General features: G+C 41.6%; 1 long non-coding RNA gene across 1 annotated transcript; it reads right to left on the bottom strand.

The window, feature by feature from the left end:
• Positions 1-2374: 2374 nt before the first annotated feature.
• On the bottom strand, positions 2375-21132 carry LOC118974963 (uncharacterized). The gene is made up of 3 exons (XR_005063983.1): positions 21119-21132; positions 18141-18142; positions 2375-2431 (listed from the first exon to the last, which is right to left on the bottom strand). It is a non-coding gene; the product is annotated as an uncharacterized LOC118974963 (long non-coding RNA).
• Positions 21133-21394: the final 262 nt, after the last annotated feature.

Genomic DNA, 21394 nt, shown 5'->3' with positions numbered 1-21394 from the left:
GCTTCTCCCTAGAAAAGCTTAGGGATCATCTCCCCACATGAACAAATGCTCAGCTCTCTCTAGAAAGACATTTTATTTATAAACCTATTGGTGTGCTGGATCTGTGAAATTCCACTTAATTGAAGTGCTGAACAAACTTCTTTGGCAGGCAGAAGTACTGAGCCCTTGAGAATGAGACAGTTGAGCACTCAAGCCATGTTCAAATACAATACTCGCTATGCTTCCTCCTTGCAGAAATCTGAAGACCAGGTGAACATGTAAACCACAGGCACCAGCCAGTTTCCTGCAGAGCTTTCTAAATCCTGCCTTTCCCATCAAGGCTGCTGAAAAAGGAGGGGACTCTCAGGATGGCACAGAAGGTGGTTTGGGCTGGGGTTCCTGGAGAGCCAGGAGAAGCTTTCAAGTATAAACTGGCCTCACGGGCTCAATCCAGGGGAGAGGACAGGGACGGCACAGTCTGGGACTCTGTCCTTTAATTATTCCAGTTGACTGAAACTTTCATATCTTTTCATTTTCACTCTGAAACAATTATTAGTTTTGAATGCTGAGGTTTTACATTGAAAATATAATGAGAACCTTCGTGACTTTGGAATGAGAAGCAGAAAGTTGCATTGCTGGGGTTTCTCTCTGGGGACTGGGCAAGGAAAAAAACCCAGGGGGCAGTAACTGGTTCTGGCACCTCCTGAGACCTGCGGGTCACCATGCAACATACTTCTTCAGATTCTAATTATACATGCTCTTTTCTGAGAAATTCCACTCATCGTCTTGTCTCATAATCACAGAGAAGGGGAGACGCACTGTGGGGAACAGTTGTGTCTGGTACTATGAAGTAATTACTCAGAATGAAAAGTTCACCCTTGGATAAGTAGCAGTGGGCAAAACAAGAGGTCAAAATGAGGCCATGCAGAGGAAAATTTTTCTAGATGCCACCAAAAGAAAACCAGACCAGTGTTTAGTCCTGGCATCATGGGTGCCTAGACAACCAGGTAAAATATTGTAAATTTAGCTGATACAACCATTTTGAATTTATGATGTTGAACAACTGACTTGTCTGGTGTTTCATTCTCCCCCAGAAACCTCATAATAAATGAAAGTCTATCTCTATGCCATGCAGATTTCTTGTTGATATCTTTTTGGGGACTTTCATGGTGGAAAGTAAATTGTGCCCCATTGCTTTAAAAATGCTGATTTCAAATATTCCCCCTTTTTTGGCATAACTCCTAGATACAACTTCACATATCTCCAATTCTTCCAGAAACTTCTGAATTCACAGTACAGCCCAGTGAAATCTGCGGTCTTCATATGTGGGTGTATGGGGTCAAAAGGACACCAGCTCTGCTGAGAACTACTGGATCAGGGCTCCACTTTGGGGAAGGCAGATACCAAGGCCTCCACAGCTGCTTCTGGCAGTTATGGTGCAGCAAATGTCCCTGTTCCCTGGCTTTCTAAGTCTCTCCATACGTTTACTCGACTTGCCTTAGTGCCATCCACGAAAGAGGACAATTTCTTCTGCATGACAGGGAGAGAGGAGGGAATCATTTTCTTCATGGGGATGAAGTTGTCACTATTCTCACAGGAGTGAATTCCATGTTTTGAAGACATCAAAACTGCAAGTTTTGCTCATTGCTAAGCTCTTAAGGTCACTTTTCCAAGTCATAGAAGTGGTCAGTAACAGAACTTTGGTGTCATTAATGTGTTAGAAGGAGAATAGAAAATGATGTTATTTGCAAATATGATTTTCACCTACCCTCCCCAAGTTCACTTGATAAATGTCACTCTTCCTGGTTTACTTGACCCAGATATCTTCAGAGGACACTACCCAGTGAGCAGATGATCATGGATCCTTGGGTCAAAGAATATTCTTTATCTGAGTGGCTGAATCAGGTCAATACAGTGATAAACTGCCTGCCTTCTCTGGAGCAGGAAGGGAATGTTGCTGTCCAAGTCACCAGACTCCTGCCTCCAAACTTATTCCAGGCAATTCTGTGCTGGCCTAGGGAATACAAGCAAGCTCATGGAAAGTACCAAGCCCACAGGAGGTAGGTACCTCTAACCTGAAGGACAGCTCTCTCCCCCTGACAGAGATAGCACAACCCCATTCCCCCTTTCTTCCACTCTCCCACAAGAACAAGAGATGAGTTGAATAAATTATACCCCTATGCCAGTGATCTTCAACCTTTTTCTTCTCATGGCACACATAAACTAATTACTAAAATTCTGCAGCACACCAAAAAATATATATTTTGCTTATCTGACACAAAAATTAAGTATAATTTTGATTCATTCACAGGGATGGCTATTGTTGTATTGGCTGTTGCCATTTTTTTTATTTGACGGACTGAGGGAAAAGCTGTCACCACTGCCCCTGACTAAATAGTCAGGTGTTGCATGTTTTACAAATTCTTGAGGCACAGCAAGTTGAAAATTGCTACTTTACACAATAGAGTAATACACAGCTATGAAAAAACAATGAGGATACAATCTAGGTAGAGATGTGAAAAGATCTAAGAGACTTAAGTAAAAAAGAAAAGGTGCATGGGGTGGGGGTAGGGATGAATTTAGTAAAGGCAGTCAGAAGGTACAAACTTCCACTTATAAAAGAAATAAGTCCTGGGCATGTAATGTATAGCCTAGTGATTATAGTTAATAATACTCTATTGCATTATTGAAAGTTGTCAAGAGAGTTGATCTTAAAAGTTCCCATCACCAGGAAAAATGGAACTATGTGTGGTAATGTACATTAACTAGACTTATTAAGGTAATTATTTCACAATCTTTTTCTATATCAAATAATTATGTTGTATACCTCAAGTTAATATAGCATTATATGTCAACTATATCTCAATAAAAAATAAAACGTAAGTTTAAAAATTGAAAGGTATAGATAATATAATAAGAATTGGGAAAAGGCAAGAATGTGTCAAAAAACACTGAAATAATTTACAAGAAGTAAATAGAAGTGGCTACTTATACAAAAGAAGCAATGAGGTGACAGTGAACAGTGTGGAAGAGAAGAAGAATGGGAGTCAAACTTCTGAACCTACACATTTTTATATTTGACTTTTGAATCATATGACTGTCCCTTCCAAAAAAACATTTTTAAAAAAGGACTAACTTATATACACACACACACACATAGTGATTAAACATTGATATCTAAGCTGGGTGGGTCTTACATGATGATTAGAGTCAAGATTCTTGCCCTCCAGAAACTGCAAAACCAAGTGATTAGTGGCCCTTCAGAACTTTAACAAAGATTGTATTTATTTTTAGGGTTGGTGTTCTCTAAGTCAAGAATAAAAAGGAAAGAATGGGGGAAAGGGGGAAGGGTTTTTTGGAACAAGTATAAAGGACACATATGAGTTCTGGCCAAGATGGAGGCATAGGTAGAAACCCTTCACTTCCTCACACAACCAAAAAGAGGATAACAGCCCATCTAAATTCAATAAACAACCAAAATTGCCAGAAAAATCAAACTGCAGGGAACACTAACAACCAAGGAATTAAAGGAAAAATCAACCAGAACAACCAAACCTGTAAGGCAGACCGCACCAGCTGACTCAGAACAAACTGCAGCGAGGCAGCTCAGGGGCAAAGCTGACTGCCGAGCTGGGCAGAGCTCAGTGGGAGGAGCTGACTTAAGGGGAAAACTGAGATTCAGAGCTGACTGTGGGCTAAGGCTGGGGTTGCCACAGTGGGAGATACTCCCAGTCTGACACGAGAGTCTGTTGGGAAGTGCACTAGAGACAAGTAGTGTAGCTGCATTGCTCCCTCTCTGGCCCCTCCCCCACAGGCAGCACCACAGCACAGCAAAGAGGGTTGCCCTGCCAGGTGAATACCTAAGGCTCTGCCCCCTTACAACCTATCAGTTGCACCAAGACAAGGAAATATGGCCCAGGTGAAAGAACACAGCAAAACCTCAGAAAGAACTAAGCGATGAGGAGATTGCCAACATATCTGATGGAGAATTTAAAGCCCTGGTAACCAAAATAACTCACAGAGCTGATTGAGCCTGGTCAAAAAATGAAAGAACAAGTGAAAGATACTCAAAATAAAATAAAGTAAAATATTCAGGGAACCAATAGTGACAAGAAGGAAACCAGGATTCAAAGAAACAATTTGGAATAAAAGGAAGAAATAAACACACAACTGGATCAGGACAAAGAAACAAGAATCAAAAAAAAAAAAATGAAGAGGGGCTGAGGAGTCTCTGGGACAACATGAAACATCCCAATATCTGAATTATAGAGGTGCCAGAGGAGAACAGCAGCAAGAAATTGAAAACTTATTAGAACAAATAATGAAGGAAAACTTTCCCAATCTGGTGAAGGAAATAGACTTCCAGGAAGTCCAGGAAGCCCAGAGAGTCCCAAAGATGTTGGACCCAAGAGAGCACACAACAGGACACATCATAATTACATAAGCCAAGATTAAAGATAACAGAATCTTAAAAGCAGCAAAAGAAAAGGAGACCATTACCTACAAAGGAGTTTTTGTAAGACTATCAGCTGATTTCTCAAAAGAAACCTTGCAGACAAGAAGGGGCTGGAAAGAAGTATTCAAAGTCATGAAAGGCAAGGACCTACATCCAAAATTACTCTATCCAGCAAAGCTTTCATTTAGAGTGGAAGGGCAGATAAAGTACTTCCCAGATAAGGTCAATTTAAAGGAGTTCATCATCACCAAGCCCTTCTTATCTAAGAAAAAGAAGATAAAAAATATGAACGATAAAATGATAAAAAACTCACAATTATCAACAAATGAACCTAAAAAAAAAGAAAAACAGTGAAAACAAAAGCTAAGCAAACAACCAGAACAAGAACAGAATCAGAGAAATGGATATCACACAAAGGGACTTCAGTGGGGAGAGGGAAGGGTGGAATAGTGGGAAAAGGTACAGGGAAGAAGAAGCATAGTTAGTAGGCATAAAATAGATGGGGAGAGATAAAAAATTATAGAGGAAACAGAGGACTCAAAGACCTTATATGTACAACCCATGGACATGAACTAAGTAGGGGTGGATACTGGAGGATTGGCAGGGGCAGGGTGGAGGAGGGATAAAGGGGAAAAATTGGGAAAACTCATAGCATGATTAATAAAAAATTCTTTAAAAAAATATAAAGGACACATGGACAAAACCAAGGTGGGGGAATGGGACTAGGGGTGGGAGGTGGGGATGGCTGGGGTGGGGGGGGAATGGAGACAATGGTACTTGAATAACAATAAGAAATAAATACATAAAAGAATGGAATAGAATTAATAAGATTCCCAAGAAGCTTAAGAGTTGAAGAAATCTAGAAATAAGTTATCTTATTCATTTTTCATTCAGATTGGACACTCAGGTTCAGAAAGCTTCAGTCACATGCCCACAGTCACAGAGTTGGAGGCAGAGGCAGCTGTACAATCAGCCCCACAGCCCACATCACTACTCTGTGCTCAGTCCTGGGTCCCCTGGGAAATGGAAGACAGACTCTAACACTGTTCTCAAATGGTCTTAGCTCTCGACTAGAGACCCAATGAGGAGAGACGAGGAAAGCAACTGAAACAGTTTCGGTCTGGAGAAGAAAAAAAGGAGAAATTTAATAAAAGTGAATATTATATCATGTCTAATAAGTTGGAAAGGAAGCAGCTTTTCTCAATCTTTAGTAAAAAGTGAACTAGAATTTATGCCACCATGTGAGGTATAAGATAAGAGATAAGTCCTAATCTGGTTATAGACGAAGACATCATTAAAGACAACTGGAGGACTTTAAAGAGAGATTTTTATTTCTCTTCAATATTTCCTCCTAAATTATGTATCACCTAACATGTTTTTAAATTAATTAATTTATTTTTAGAGAAAGGGGAAAGGAGGGAGGAAGAGAGGGAGAGAAACATCAATGTGTGGTCGCTTCTCATACACCTCACACCGGGGACCCGGCCTGCAACTCAGGCATGTGCCCTGACTGGGAATCGAACTGGTGACCTTTTGGTTTGCAGGCCAGCACTCAATCCACTGAGCCATACCAGCCAGGGTTCACTTAACATATTTTTAAAGTTTGAGAAGAATCTCACCAAAGGCACTAGTACCACCTCTATTCACCATTCACCAAATACTGACTGTGGCTATGTCCACAGATTCAGCCCTTTGGTGGAAAAAAGTATGCTATGCCCAGAGAAGTTCACCACCAAGTTTGTGCTGCGGGGCATGGCTGAAGTGCAGAGTAGTGTGGGCTGCATGGTGGTGAAGAGTGTGCACTCAAAAATCACGCTGCCTGCTTACAGTGTCAGTCAACTGCCCCTTGTTATTAGCTGTGAACCTGATGAGTAACTTAAGCACTCTGTAAAGTATGGGTACCAATCAAACCTGTTACTCTCAGCACAGTGGCAAGCACATTTTAAGCTTTTAAGAAATGTATCTTGTGGCAGAGCCTTCTCTATTCTTCTTCCTCATAGACACACAGCTAGAAGGCCCAGAGCAATTTCTGTGGTTTAGCAGAGTTTCATTGACTAAGGTCTGACCAGTGGGAAGTGCGTGGAAGTGCTGTGTGATGGTAGGCATGGCCCAATGAGACTTCCTGCAATTTTTCTTTCATGCCCTTTCCCCTTCTGGTTGAATGTAAATGAGTATGGAGAACTTGAAAGCCAGAAGTTGAAAATTACAGTGCCAGAAGAGGAAAAGAGCTGGGGTTTGAACTACTGTTTGGAGAAGAGCTTGTCACTGATCAGGAAAACCTGTCCAAAACGTTTACATGAAAGATAAGTAAACCATACTATGAGCCACTGCTATTTCAGCTTTGTAGGTTACAGCAGCTAGCACCATCATAACTTATCTAGAGAACCTGTAAGGACAGTGAATTTGGGGGTAACTTTTGGGGTCTGACATAAATGGATGTTTCTTTTTAATGCTCTAGAATGAACACTGTAGCCACTGACCATTTTCCATATGGCATCAGCCTTGGTGAAATAGCATGAGGCACCCCATGCAGTAGAGAAAAAATTCCCATCCTATAAGCAAATATTTGCCAAATGAATGCATGACCTTCATGCCAATTTTTATAGCTATGAGAGGCTATGATTCATTATTTCATGAATAATATACCTGGTTTGTGTCATATTAAATTGTATTAAACACTAAATTGAATTAGATAGTATTTCATCCCTGTGGACTATTTTTCATATACTCTTTTGGTACAGGATGTCATTTAACATGAAACCATGTATGTCAGCATTGACAAAGAAGTTGATATATTAAGCTAAAAATTCTCCTTTCAATAGCCATCAAATTCTTGATTGTTTCAAGTGTCCTCTACTTCTGGAGCAATGGCTGAAGATGAGAGAATAACTTCCTTTTGATTCTTTTTTTAATATTTTTTAAATTAATTCTTGTTCAAGTACAGCTTTCTGTCTTATATTCCCAACCCTGCCCGCCCCCCGCCCCATGCTCCCCGCCTCCCTCCCATTTCCGCCCCCCACCCTTAGTTATTGTCCATGTGTCCTTTATACTTGTTCATGTGAGTCCTTCCCCTTTTCCCCTATGATTCTCTCCCCTCTCCCCTCTGGACCCTGTCAGCCTGTTCCATAATTGACTGTCATTGGTCTTATTTTGCTTGCTTGTTTGTTTTGTTTAGATCCCTGTTAATGGTGATATCATATGGTATTTGTCTTTCACCGCCTGGCTTATTTTGCTCAGCATAATGCTTTCCAGTTCCATCCATGATGTTGCAAAGGGTAGTAGTTCCTTCTTCCTTTCTGCAGCATAGAATTCCATTGTGTAAATGTACCATAGTTTTTTGATCCAGTCATTGACCGATGGGCATCTAGGTTGCTTCCAACTATTGGCTATCGTGAATTGTGCTGCTATGAACATTGGGGTGCATAGGTTCTTTTGGACTGGTGTTTCAGGATTCTTAGGATATACTCCTAACAGTGGAATTGCTGGGTCAAAAGGCACGTCCATTTTTAGTTTTCTTAGAAAATTCCATACTATTTACCAAAGTGGTTGTACCAGTCCGCAATCCCACCAACAGTGAACTAGGGTTCCCTTTTCCCCACAACCTCCAGCACTTGTTGTTTGTTTCTTTGTTTCTTTGTTTCTTTGTTTATGATAGCCATTCTGACTGGTGTTAAGAGGTATCTCATTGTGGTTTTAATTTTCACCTCTCTGATAGCTAGCGATATCGAGCATCTTTTCATGTGTCTCTGGATCCTCTGTATGTCCTCTTTGGAAAAGTGTCTGTTCAAGTCCTCTGCCCATTTTTTAATCGGGTTGCTTGTCTTCTTTGAGTGGAGTCGAGTGAGTTCTTTGTATATTTTGGAGATTAAACCTTTGTCTGAGGTATCATTGGCAAATATGTTTTCCCAAACAGTTGCTTCTCTTTGTATCTTGATACTGTTTTCCTTAGCCATGCAGAAGCTTTTAATTTTGATGAGATCCCATTTGTTTATTCTTTCCTTTATATCCCTTGCTCTAGGGGACGTATCAGTAAAAATATTGCTGCGTGGAATATCTGAGATTTTCTTGCCAATGCTCTCCTCTAGGGCTTTAATGGTTTCACGGCTTATATTTAAGTCTTTTATCCACCTTGAATTTATTTTGGTGTATGGTGTAAGTTGGTGCTCAAGTTTCATTTTTTTGCATGTAGCTGTCCAGTTCTCCCAACACCATTTGTTGAAAAGGCTGTCTTTACTCCATTTTATGTTATTGCCCCCTTTGTCGAATATTAATTGACTGTAGAGAGTTGGGTTTATTTCTGGGCTCTCTGTTCTATTCCATTGGTCTATGTGCCTGTTTTTGTGCCAGTACCAGGCTGTTTTGATTACAGTGGCCTTGTAATACAGTTTGATATCAGGTATTGTGATCCCTCCTACTTTGTTCTTCTTTCTCAAAATTGCAGCAGCTATTCGGGGTCTTTTCTGGTTCCATATAAATTTTTGAAGTGTTTGTTCTATGTCTGTGAAATATGCCATTGGTACTTTAATAGGTATTGCATTGAATCTGTAAATTGCTTTGGGTAGTATGGACATTTTGATGATGTTAATTCTTCCAATCCATGAACACGGTATATGTTTCCATTTATTTGTGTCTTCCTTGATTTCTTTCTTCAGTGTTGTGTAGTTTTCTGCATACAGGTCTTTTACCTCCTTGGTTAGGTTTATTCCCAGATATTTTATTTTTCTTTTTGCTATATCGAATGGGATTTTTTTCCTGATTTCTGCTTCTGCTGCTTCATTGTTGGTATACAAAAATGCCTTTGATTTCTGGATATTAACTTTGTATCCCGCTGTTATGCCAAATTCATTTATTAGTTCCAGCAGTTTTTTGGTAGAGGCTATAGGGTTTTCCATGTACACTATCATGTCATCTGCAAACAATGCCAGTTTTGTTTCCTCCTTTCCGATTTGGATGCCTTTTATTTCCTTTTCTTGTCTGATCGCTGCAGCTAGAACTTCTAATACTATATTGAATAGAAGTGGTGAAAGTGGGCAACCTTGTCTTGTACCTGATCTTAGTGGAAAAGCTTTTAGTTTTTGCCCATTGAGTATGATGTTGGCTGTAGGTCTTTCATATATGGCCTTTATTATATTGAGGAATGTTCCCTCTATTCCCACCTTGCTGAGTACCTTTATCATAAATGGGTGTTGTACCTTATCAAAAGCTTTTTCCGCATCTATTGATATGACCATGTGGTTTTTGTCTTTGCTTTTGTTTATTTGGTGTATTACATTTATTGATTTGCGTATATTGAACCATCCTTGCATCCCCGGGATGAATCCCACTTGGTCGTGGTGTATGATCTTTTTGATGTATTGTTGGATGCGATTTGCCAATATTTTGTTGAGGATTTTAGCATCTATGTTCATCAGTGATATTGGTCTGTAATTTTCTTTCTTTGTTGTGTCTCTATCTGGCTTTGGGATTAGGGTGATGCTGGCTTCATAGAAAGAGTTGGGGAGTTTTCCCTCCTTTTGGATTTTTTGGAATAGTCTGTGAAGAATAGGGGTTAGCTCTTCCTTAAAAGCTTTGTAGAATTCTCCTGTGAAACCATCTGGCCCAGGGCTTTTGTGTGATGGGAGTTTTTTGATTACTTCTTCAATTTCATTTGCTGTTATTGGCCTGTTCAGGTTTTCTGCTTCTTTTTCATTGAGTTTTGGAAGATTATATTTTTCTAGAAATTTGTCCATTTCACCCAGGTTTTCAAATTTCTTGGCATACAGTTCCGCATAGTAATTTCTTACAATCCTTTCTATTTCTGTGGTATCAGTTGTAATCTCTCCTCTTTCATTTCTGATTGTGTTTATTTGTGTCCTCTCTCTTCTTTTCTTAATGAGCCTACTTAAAGGTTTGTCTATTTTGTTTATCTTTTCAAAAAACCAACTCCTGGATTCATTGATCTTTAGAATTGTGCTTTTAGTCTCTATGTCATTTAATTCTGCTTTGATCTTGGTTATTTCCTTCCTTCTACTTGCTCTGGGCTGTCTTTGTTGTTGTTCCTCGAGTTCTTGCAGGCGTTGGGTTAGGTTGTTTGTTTGAAATGTTTCTATCCTCTTTAGGTGAGCCTGTATCGCTATGAACTTCCCTCTCAGGACTGCCTTCACTGTGTCCCATAAATTTTGGGTTGTGGTGAGTTCATTTTCATTTGTTTCAAGGAGTTTTTTGATTTCCTCCCTAATTTCAATCTTGACCCATTCATTGTTCAATAGCCTACCATTCAGTCTCCATGATTTTGGGTGTTTTGGGTTTTTTCCTGTGGGGTTGGTTTCCAATTTCAGTCCCTTGTGATCAGAGAAGATGCTTGGTATGATTTCTATTTTCCTGAAGTTGTTGAGACTGGTTTTGTGTCCTATCATGTGATCTATCTTTGAAAATGTTCCATGTGCGTTTGAAAAGAAAGTGTATTTAGTTTCTTTGGGATGGATGGCTCTATATATATCAATTAGGTCCATTTCTTCTAGAGTGTCGTTTAATGCTGCTATATCTTTGTTGATATTTTGTTTGGAAGATCTGTCCATTTTTGACAGTGGGGTGTTAAAATCCCCTACTATAATTGTGTTGCTGTCAATATCTTTCTTGAGGTCCTCTAGGATTTTCTTTATATATTTGGGTGCTCCTGTGTTGGGTGCATATATATTTATGATGTTAATGTCTTCTTGGTGGATTCTTCCCTTGAGTATTATGAAGTGACCTTCTGGGTCTCTCTTTATAGCCTTTTTTTTGAAGTCTATTTTGTCTGATATGAGGATTGCTACCCCGGCTTTTTTTTCTTGTCCATTTGCTTGGAAAATTTGTTTCCATCCTTTCACTTTTAGTCTGTGGTGGTCTTTTGACCTGAGGTGGGTCTCTTGTAGGCAGCATATGTGTGGGTCATGCTTTCTTATCCACTCAGCTATTCTATGTCTTTTAATTGGTGCATTTAATCCATTTACGTTTAAGGTTATTATTGAAAGGTACTTATTCATTGCCATTTGTGTACCTGTGTTCCTCTCTATCTCTCTCTTTTCCTTCCTTTCCTTAAAGCAGCCCTTTTAGTAATTCTTATAGAGCTGGTTTTGTGGAGGCATATTCTTTTAGACTTCTTTTGTATTGGAAGCTCTTTATTTGTCCTTCTATCTTGATTGAGAGCCTTGCTGGGTACAATAGCTTTGGTTGTAGGCCTCTGTTTCCCATTACTTGGAATATTTCCTGCCATTCTCTTCTTGCTTGGAATGTTTCCATTGAGAAGTCAGTATTCTCTTATTGGGACCCCCTTGTATGTTACTTCCTTTTTCTCCCTTGCTGCCTTTAGGATTTTTCTTTGTCTTGGAGGTTTGCCATTTTAATGATGATGTGTCCTGCAGTAGGCCTCTTTGGGTTCCACCTAATTGGGACTCTCTGCAGTTCCTGAATCCATGTGACTTTCTCTCTCCTCAACTTGGAAAATTTTCCGTTATTACTCTTTCAAGTAGATTTTCTATCCCTTGTTCTTCTTCCTCTCCTTCTAGTATTCCTATTATTCGGATATTATTATGTTTCATGTTGTCTTGCATTTCTCTTAAATTCTCCTCATTTTTTCTGATTCTCTTTTCCATTATTTGGTCTGTTTTGGAGATTCTTTCTATCCTGTCTTCTATCTCACTTATGCGATCTTCCGCCATATTGATTCTATTCTTCATACCTTCTACTGTTCTTCAGTTCAGAAATTGTATTCTTCATTTCCTCTTGGCCTTTACTAATGGTTTCTATTTCCTTTTTCATGTTGGTGTAGTTTGCAGAGAGTTCACTGTAGCTCCCTTGTAGTTTCTGGTAGCTCGTTGTAAGCTCTTTGAATTTCCTGATAACTAGTGCTTTGAATTCCACATCTGATAGTTGACTTGCCTCCATTTCATCTAACATTCTTTCTGAGACTTCCTCCTTTTCTTTCATTTGGGGATTGTTTCTTTGTCTTCCCATTGTTTGTGTTGTTCTTCTTGTTGGCTTCAGCTTCTTAAAGTGGTCTGTTCTGGGTTCCTGGGTTTATGGTGTGAACTTCTGTGGTAAGATGCCTATGAGATTCAGTGGTGCAGTCTCCTGCAGGTATCTTGGTGTTCTCCACTTCCACCTACTCCTCTTGTTGGTTTCCAGCTGGTCAAACCTTTTCTTCTGGTCTCCCTAGCTGCAGCAGCCTGAGGGGCTGTTAGTGTGACATTTCTCTCGTCTTGGTGAGCTTAGCTGGTGTCGCCCATTCCCTCCCAAGATCCAGAATGCCACCACTCTCCCATGCCCTACTGAGAGCAGGTTTTTCCCCAGGCTTCCCAGCTCTGGCCTGGAATGAGGGCACGCACTCCCAGCCAGGCTTTCCTGGTCTCACAGGCTTGGGCTTGGACCTTTCCCAGTGCTGTGGCTGCACACACGGGGCAACTCACAATTCTTCCAAGCTGGCAGCCACAGCCTGACTCCTGGTGCTTCTCAGTCTGAGCCCAGCTGGGTAGGGATGGAGCTGGCGACTGGCGCTCTTCCAGGGGCCCTGCCAGCAGCCCGAAGCTCCCCGAGACTGTGGGAGTATAGGCCCAAGTCCCGAGCTCTCAGATCCCCACTGGCACTCTCTCAGGGGCCCTGCCAGTAGCCCGAAGCTCCCCAAGGCTGTGTGAGCGCAGGCTGGAGTCCCCAGCTATCAGGAATGCGCACTACCGGGAATGCTGGCTACCGAGAATGCACAGGGACTACTAGACTTCAAAGCTGGCAACCACAACTGGACTCCCAGTGCTTCTCAGTCTGCGCCCGGCTGGGTAGGGAGGGAGCTGATGACTGGTGCTCTTCCAGGGGCACTGCCAGTATCCCGAAGCTCCCTGAGACTGTGGGAGCTCTGGCTCAGGCTACTGGGAATGCTGGGGCTTCTCAGTTCCCCAAACTGGCAACGACAGCCTGACTCCACAGGTTATCAGAGCTCTCTGGTTTGCTTCCCAATGCCCACTCCTCTCTCTGCCACTAGCGGCAAACCAGTCTCTCCTGGTGTTTTCCAATCTGCGCCCTGCTGGTTAGAGAGGGTGCCGGTGACTAGTTCTCTCCCAGGGTTGTTGTTGTTGCCCTCCCTCGGCTCTCAGAGATCAAGGCGGCCCTGCCAGAGCCCTGGCACTGCTCGGCGGAGAGCCTGAAGCCTCTGCGCTGTTCCCTCGTACCTTGTTGATCTGCGGTCATCTCCTCTCCTCAACCTCTGGTCATTCAGTGTCCACTATACTTTCTGGGGTCCTGCTGTCCCATATGCTGGGTCCCTGTTGGGTGTTCGCTGTGCTCCTCTGCAGAGCAGCCCGGTTTTTCTCTGGCACATGAAGGGAAGCGAAATCCTTTGTCCTACTCCGCCGCCATCTTCCCCCCAAAAATTTCCTTTTGATTCTTTTGCCACATGCCTTCTTCATCATCACATGGCAGTCCCATGGGAAACCCATGGTGGGTCACTCTCTTCAATGCCCTTCTGGGCATCCGACCAACTTATACATCATGAGCCTTTTCCAGCTTCAAGCCAGTTTCTGACTTAAAGTTCAACATGTGAATCATATGGTGAGAGTCATGCTGGTTTGGGAATCTTTATCCTAATCCTTTGAAGTCCATCTCTTTCATTAATGTGTCATGCTCTATTTCCTGTCAATAAAAGAGTCTCTTCTAACTTCCTGTGGAGCACATTCTTCTAAGACCAATTCAAAGAAATTCCTCAATACTCTCTCTTGATGAATAGATGAATGCTGGTTTTCAGAAGCCTCTACACCTACTCATTAGAACCCTAGAAACTTCAGAATCTTTGTGTGCCTTCAGAGACTGCTACAGGAGTTAAGAGGTTAGACCACATGGCCCTCCAAATGATCAACTGTGCTCTCCAGTCAATATTTCAAGGGACCATATTGAAAAATGTATACAGCCCAAGAAAAAGCTAAGCCATCCAGACTATATTCTCATAGATATGGAACAACTGGAAAAAATTAAATAACAGAAAGTCTCACGCAGCATTTGCCTTTTCCATTTAGAAAATCTGATAAATCTAATTTGAAATTTAGTTTAGTTAGGTTTTATCAATATCTTAAGTTTGAGATAATATTTTCATTGAAACTATCACTTTCTTCTTTTTTTTCTTTTCTCTAGCATAATCCTGGACATTTTTCCTGTTTTGGTTTTTTTCCCCGACCTATAAACATTGCCTGCTTAATGCCATTTGTGACTGGTCTGTGATTAGTTTAGAGAGTATGTGCATGGGCTTTCTCAAAAACAGCAGCATTTGAGGATAGAATAGCAACATTTGTTCATTTGAGCAATAAGCCCAGCCAATTGGCAATGACCCTTGACAATAAAATATTAATATGAAGAACTAGTTCTTTTATTATCTAAGGTCCTTATAGCAGATTCACCGAGAAACATATTTCCCTCTTTTATTCATTCATACTGTATGGAGTATATTGGATTCCATCTGCTTATAACTCTGTAGGGAGAAATTGTAGTGGCTTTTATCCAGCGAGTCTTGGCAGGCTCCAGCTATACATTGTTACTTAATTACGGATTTGGCATATGAGTGAAGGTAAGCTTTTTTATGGAATTATTCAGAATGTGCTTCCTAGTTAATGACATAGCCCTCAAAGAATGTTTCTAAAGACACTGTCATAAAGCTTTTCTGTAGGTAAATGTTTCACGTGTAGCTTACTTACTTTATTTCATAGACCAGGTAGAATACCACTTATCTAAGAGTTCTTAATATGGAGCTTGGACCTCCAGGAGGCAAGGTGGGGGATGTACATGGGGCAGGGAATCTTCAGAAGTTCTCTAAGAGCCAGAGAACTGCTTGCTGGTAGTTAGTACCAGTAGCAATAGATTGTAGAAGAATGAATGGAAAGAAGCAGAAATTCTATATCCTCTGGGCCCTCCTCCTTCCTTCTCATTCTTCCAGGATTTTAGAATTGGCTGTAATGTTGTGAACACAATGAGAAGAAAAGTGATGTGGAAAGTTACTGGCAGAGGCAAAGTTGTAAGAAAAGCTAAGGAGCATTTGAGTAATGAGAGATATGTGAAGTACAGGGTTGTGCTTACAAGTAAATGGTAAAGATTCTGCCTGTTCAAGAGGCCATCAAGTAAGTCATTCTCTGCTCCATAGTGTACTTCAAAGCACAAGGTTGGGGATCATGAGGGTTCCACTGCTGACCAGCCAGTAGCTGGTTCATTTTACCTAAATTCTTTAAACCTTTGCTTTTCTGGTTCATGATACAATAAATACTTAGTAAATCTTAGCCATTATTAATTTCCATTTTTCTTCAGATTATGAACCAAATGGGAAATAAGCACAGGTATCAGAGATCCAAATATCAGCTCATTGTAAGTAAAGCTTGTTCAGAGGTAGAAGCTAAGTTTCCAGCTTCTTTTTCTTCAATGGTGTCTTTGAAATGTACTTAAGCAGAGAGTTGCATCTGCAAAATGGTCACTACCCACCAGCCACATGGACATCCACATGTCTGCTATGCACCCGTGTATGGTAGAGAACACAGGAGCCCAAAAAGGAGGGCAGTGAGTCAGGTCTTGAAAAGTTTATTTACCACCTAGAAGCAGAGGTGATAGGAGAAGGCTTGCAGCCAGAAGGTGGGTTCAGGGTGAGAGAGAGACAGAGAGAAAGAGGCACAGAGCTAGGCCACACATGGAGTGACCACTGAAAGCAAAGACCTCTCATCTTGTGAGTAAACAGGAACACAGGGAGAAGAAGCTCCTGCTGGTGGCAATCTATTTACTGATTGTTGTTCTCTTTGGCCCGAGGGTAACTACCCAATGACCCTTCTTAGCAAAGAGAGCCTTTAATTCTCTTTGAATAGATACTAGAACTGTCAGGAATGGGTGTTCAAAAGGGAGTGAACAGCAGAAAGTGTCATTAAGACATCCCTTCACACACGTGGCTTTCTTCCTCCACATCCTTTCCACCTGTGTTAGTTTCTTCCTAGTCCCTCCACATCTCTCTTCCAGCTCCTGTGTTGACATCTAAGCTCCTCCTGGCAGGACATGCAGCAGTAAGAGGAGGCTATTCAGGGAAGGTGGGGGCTACAGAATCTACAGCTTTGAAATGAGCAGGGCTGGAGTCTGTAAAGTGCTTGTTTGAAGTCTGCCCTGATCAGAGACCCTAGGGTGGAGGACCAGGAGGACTGCCCACCGCCTGTTTCCCTTGGAAACTGCCAGAAGTGGGCGAGCTGATAAGGGTCAGGATAATATGGATAGGAAAGTGTAAGATAATGCTTTACTCTGATAGCATGCCTTCTATCTTTGGACTTCTTATGCAGCAGCTAATTAATCTAGCTAATAAGCGTAGGTGTAGATAACATTTCATGGACAGAATTCCTTTCCCATCTGTGTTAGGGGCTGAAAAACAGGCTCTTGTGCAGGCAATACTCCCCAAATGTCATCTCACCAAGCCAAAAGTTTGCCGTTCTCCACATCACCCTTTCCACGGGGTTTTAGTTTCTCATTTGGCATTTCTGAGCCCCTACATTTCACTCTAAAGAACTCGCTCTTTTTTCCTTGGTTGATTTTTTTCCCCTTTCAAAACAAAAGGTCCTTCAAGTGACTCACTCACACCACGACTAATATTCCCAAGTGCTCTCAGCTCTGAAAAACAGAAAATATTCTAAAATAAAACCCATTGTTAGGCTGCCGAGTGCATCATTTTGGGATGGGAAATGGGGAAGGGAGGGCAGGCAAGGGATATCAGAACTCCTTCAAAGGACTTTCCATCTGGAAAGGGCAGTGCATGGGGGTGTCTGAAAAACCGTGGGCACAGGAAATGTGAATTCTTAAAAAACTAACAAACAAACCAAACAACAAAAGAAAACTGCATTATTATCCACAAGTGATGTGAATGGAACCGTATGTGTCTCTGAGTAAACAGAGCTCTGGGCCTGTTCTTTGTGTGCCTTGGGGTTCAGGGGGCCTCCCTTCTCTGAACTCCAAGCAGGAAGCTGTGGAAATTCCCACTGCAGACCTCCCCGCAGTCTCCTTGGGGACACTTCCAGCTTTATCCTCACCAGGGCTTTCTCCCACCCTGGAAAGCTTTCACAACAAGCCTGTTAGATGAGCTCTTTCACCAACCTGTAGATGAGTGGCAGGCCTCTTGGGTGAGGCTGCAATTTCACCAGGGAAAGACTTGAGCCAGGAGCAAAATTTGGTTCAGGAGGAGGAGGAGCCAAGTGATGGAGCCCTGAGATGTCCTCTACAAAGCCAAACCCCTTATGAGTGTGGTATGTGCCTAAAGGGGCTCTTTCTGAGGACATGCTTTCTGCAGTGTTCTCCATTCTCCAGTCCAAGCTACCACTAAATTTAAAATGACAATTTGTATTTTGGAAAAAAAGTGAAAAGTTTTAACTTTGGTGCCTGGGCCTGAGGGTCCCATCTTATCTCTGACTTTACTATGGGAAAGTTATAATTATAAATCATTAAAGATAGAAGGCACCTTGGAACCATACAAGCCAAACTCTTCATATCTTAGACAAGGAACCACCGTCTTACTGTCTGGGACAAGTGGCCCTGGCACCCTGATCCCCCCAGGCCTTTCTTTCCCTGGGTCACACCTCTCACTGCAGTTGTTGTTTGCTGTGTTGCTTTATATTCTGTCTGAAATGTTCACAGCATCATAATGGTGCCTGTGGGTCTCTCCTGGTAAAGTGTAAGGTCACTCATATCCTTTGCACACAGCTTGCGCTGAATAAATTTGTCTTGACTGACAGATGCTACAACCAATAGAAAACGCACCCACTGCCCCCGCCAGGCAAGACTTGCCCACTTGAATAACCTTCTCTCCAAACCTTTCCAAGTGTCCTGTGATGCTCCCCAGATGTTTTATGAAAGGAGCCAGAAGAGTGAGCCCCAGGGGGTGAGGGTGGGGGGAAGCAAAGCTTGAGGGCCCCAGCCTTGCAAGCCTAAGGCCTCGGAACCATCTTTGCACATCATTTCCTTGGGCCAAATAAGAGTTTCTGGAATTGAGACACACGACACAGACTCAACATCGTTGATTGGAGAGGGTGTGAGCATAATTCATGGAAAAAGTATTTTAGGGAAAAGAGCATTTGGCAACCTCCTTGACTGGTAATCAAGCCAACAGAAATTAAACAGGGGACTCTGGGGCACTTACCAGTAAACCAGACTCGCTCAGCTTTTCCTTCCAGGACAGTCTCTTCTTCCAAATCTTTGGGATGCGTTCACCCAGAGGGAGAGATGATCATAGGATAGCTACAGTGAAAGGTTTTAGAAGATAGATTGCATAGAGTTTAGCCTTTAAAGTGGCCTTTTAAAAACCTAGGCAATTAACTGCTCACAAGGCATTGAGAGGCTGCAGTGACATAGCGGAGTCTTGTCCCAGCTGGGGGGTTGTTTCTGAAGGGAAAGCTGCTCATAAGCCTGTTATCAAACCAGCTAGAGAAGGCACATTCTAAGGAGCCAAAATTCTAGGTCCAATCAAAAGTCATACATCTCTCTGTTGATTAAGGGCAACTATCATGTGAGTGCCAACTCCCCACCCTGTGAAATAAATATATCCTGCCTCTTACAAGACTACTGTGAAGATTAAAGGAGATGGCACATGACATACAGACATGCTTCAAAACTGTGAAGCATAAAATAAATGTCAAGCAATAGAATTATATATAACTGGGCCCTGATTTAAAAAAAAAATAATGAAAGCTATGTTGTCCTTACATGAAAAAATACTAGACTCCCTTTAGGGATCAGGGTTAGTGAGACATGCACACTCCCCTCACCACTCTCCCCTAACACACAGAAAACTCTCTAGATATTTTAGCAAGTAGGACTTAATATGAGAACTTGGGTGTTTACAAAACTGTTGGAAGGGCTATATTCCTGTCTGGACACTCAGGTAGGACTTCAGAAAACTGCCAAAATGACACAGCCAATAAGCCTCTGTCTCTGAGGTTCTCACTGGAGCTCTGCTGCTCACCCATCCCACCCCACCCCACATGGGCTCTGGACACCCAGACACTAGAATGGAAACAGAGCAGGTGCTACTAGCGAACAAATTAAATGTAATCTCAACACATTACTTGCTGTTACACATCTAAATTAGAATGGAAAATGGCTCTGCCTCATTCCAGTCTTTCAAATCTCCTACCACAATGATTTGGTAGAGTGTAATTCACACCCAACACCCCAGCTGCAAAACATAGTGGGAAATGTGATCTGTAATTCTCCTCTCCAGCTAGGAGGAAGATAAACGGTGGGGAGCAAGCCAATCCCTAATGCCCCCTCTTCATCTTCTCAATATTCATACAAACCTTGTTCTAGTTGGAGAAATTTGAAAGCAAAAACAACATTTGTCAGACTTCCTGAAGCTAAGATTAATTTCTGTATTATCACAGTACAGGCTAAGAAACCCCTACAAGTAGTAATTTTTTTACTATTTCTTTTATTAGTCCTCAGAGTAAGTAGATCATGAAGTCCCCCAGTCCCACATCCCTCTAATCTCCTTCCTCACTGTCCCCTAGGCAAGGTGTGCATGTGTGTGTGTGTGCCTGCAAGCACATGGTTCAGATCCAGGGGCCTGGTGCAGACTGTGGATCCCATTTCAGAGATAAAATTGTAAGATTTATCCCATTTACATGAATAAAATTGTAAGATTACAGAGGAAATCAATTATATGTAATTTTTAATTTATGTATTTAATTTCATGTGCTTCTTTACTAGCATGTTGAATAACAAGGTCTTACAACAGGCCTCACAACAACTGTTGTTTTGAAAATATGATGAGTGTAAACATTTCAGGATATTTGCAAAGACTGAATTACAATATTGGAACTTATCTTAATTCTATTGATGGTAAAAATCACAGGTTCTGTTGCCTATATCCAAGGAGAAAAGAGATGTAAAATTTTAGATACAGATTAGTGAAAGTCAAGATATATTTCTGCCATCCAAGTACATGAGTTCCCCAAAAGGATGTGGGCCCCAGTTAGAAACCCCTAATGTGTGTGTCATCCCTATCTGCACAGACAAGGCCAGCTGACCACTACCGTCCATGCTCCAGACCTCCAGAAGAGAGGGAAGGAAGCTGGGATCAATAGGTTCCTTTTATATGACATGTTGTACGTATCACTTCTATTCTCATCTAATTAGGCAGAACTTAGCAACATGGCCACACTAGCTCCCTAAGATGCTAGGAAATAATCACTATCTAGGCAGCCACAGGTCCAAGACAAAACTCCCAAAGCTCTATTACTAAGAAAACAAAGAGGAGAATGAACATTGGGGGCTAAGTGGCAGGCTCTGCCACACTCTCTCACATCACAGAAGTACAAATGATGACAAGCTCAAATTAGCTGAACTCCTTTGCATAGATGTAAGGCAATGTTCTTTCTTTGTTCAGAAAATACGTGCTGCTAGTATTTCTCAATTATTTTTAAACATACTATTTATTCAAATAGAAATCTGTGACTCCAGAAGATGAAGAATAAAGCTCTATTGTAGATTCATGAGAATCTAGCAGTGGCCTAATTAGGTTTTACAGTCAATTGACCCACCTCTGAGAAAGCTGAGGTAGTGCTGCTCACCATGGCTTTGTCACCAAAATCCTCATCCATATTATCTGTGATGAGTTTTACATGTAGTTGATGTCAGTTTTCAAATTCTTTTCAATTCCTCCAGGGGAGGAATGACCTTTACATAGATTGTTGAAGCTACCAGAGCAAAGTTGTGAAGCTCTTGAGGAAATTATCCATCTCCCTTTACCCTTCCCACATGTTGTTCAGGAATTAGATACATGCTGGATCACTGCATGCGGCGGACAACTTCATGTTTTAGACTACTCGGTTTTGACGTGGTTGCTCTTGGGGGCTCTATCCAGGCCATTGAAAATGGTCCTTTTGTGGGGGAAGCCTATGGAGTTAAAGCTTAAGTCAAATTCCAAAACTACTTTTTATAGGAAATAAAAACTTTAGG

The sequence above is a fragment of the Sturnira hondurensis genome, unplaced genomic scaffold, assembly GCF_014824575.4.
Source record: "Sturnira hondurensis isolate 20B ecotype Veracruz unplaced genomic scaffold, ASM1482457v3 Scaffold0020038, whole genome shotgun sequence".
In the NCBI taxonomy this organism is placed as follows: domain Eukaryota; kingdom Metazoa; phylum Chordata; class Mammalia; order Chiroptera; family Phyllostomidae; genus Sturnira; species Sturnira hondurensis.
Note: the sequence above shows the minus strand (reverse complement) of the source record. Positions and strands in the feature narration are given on the sequence as shown.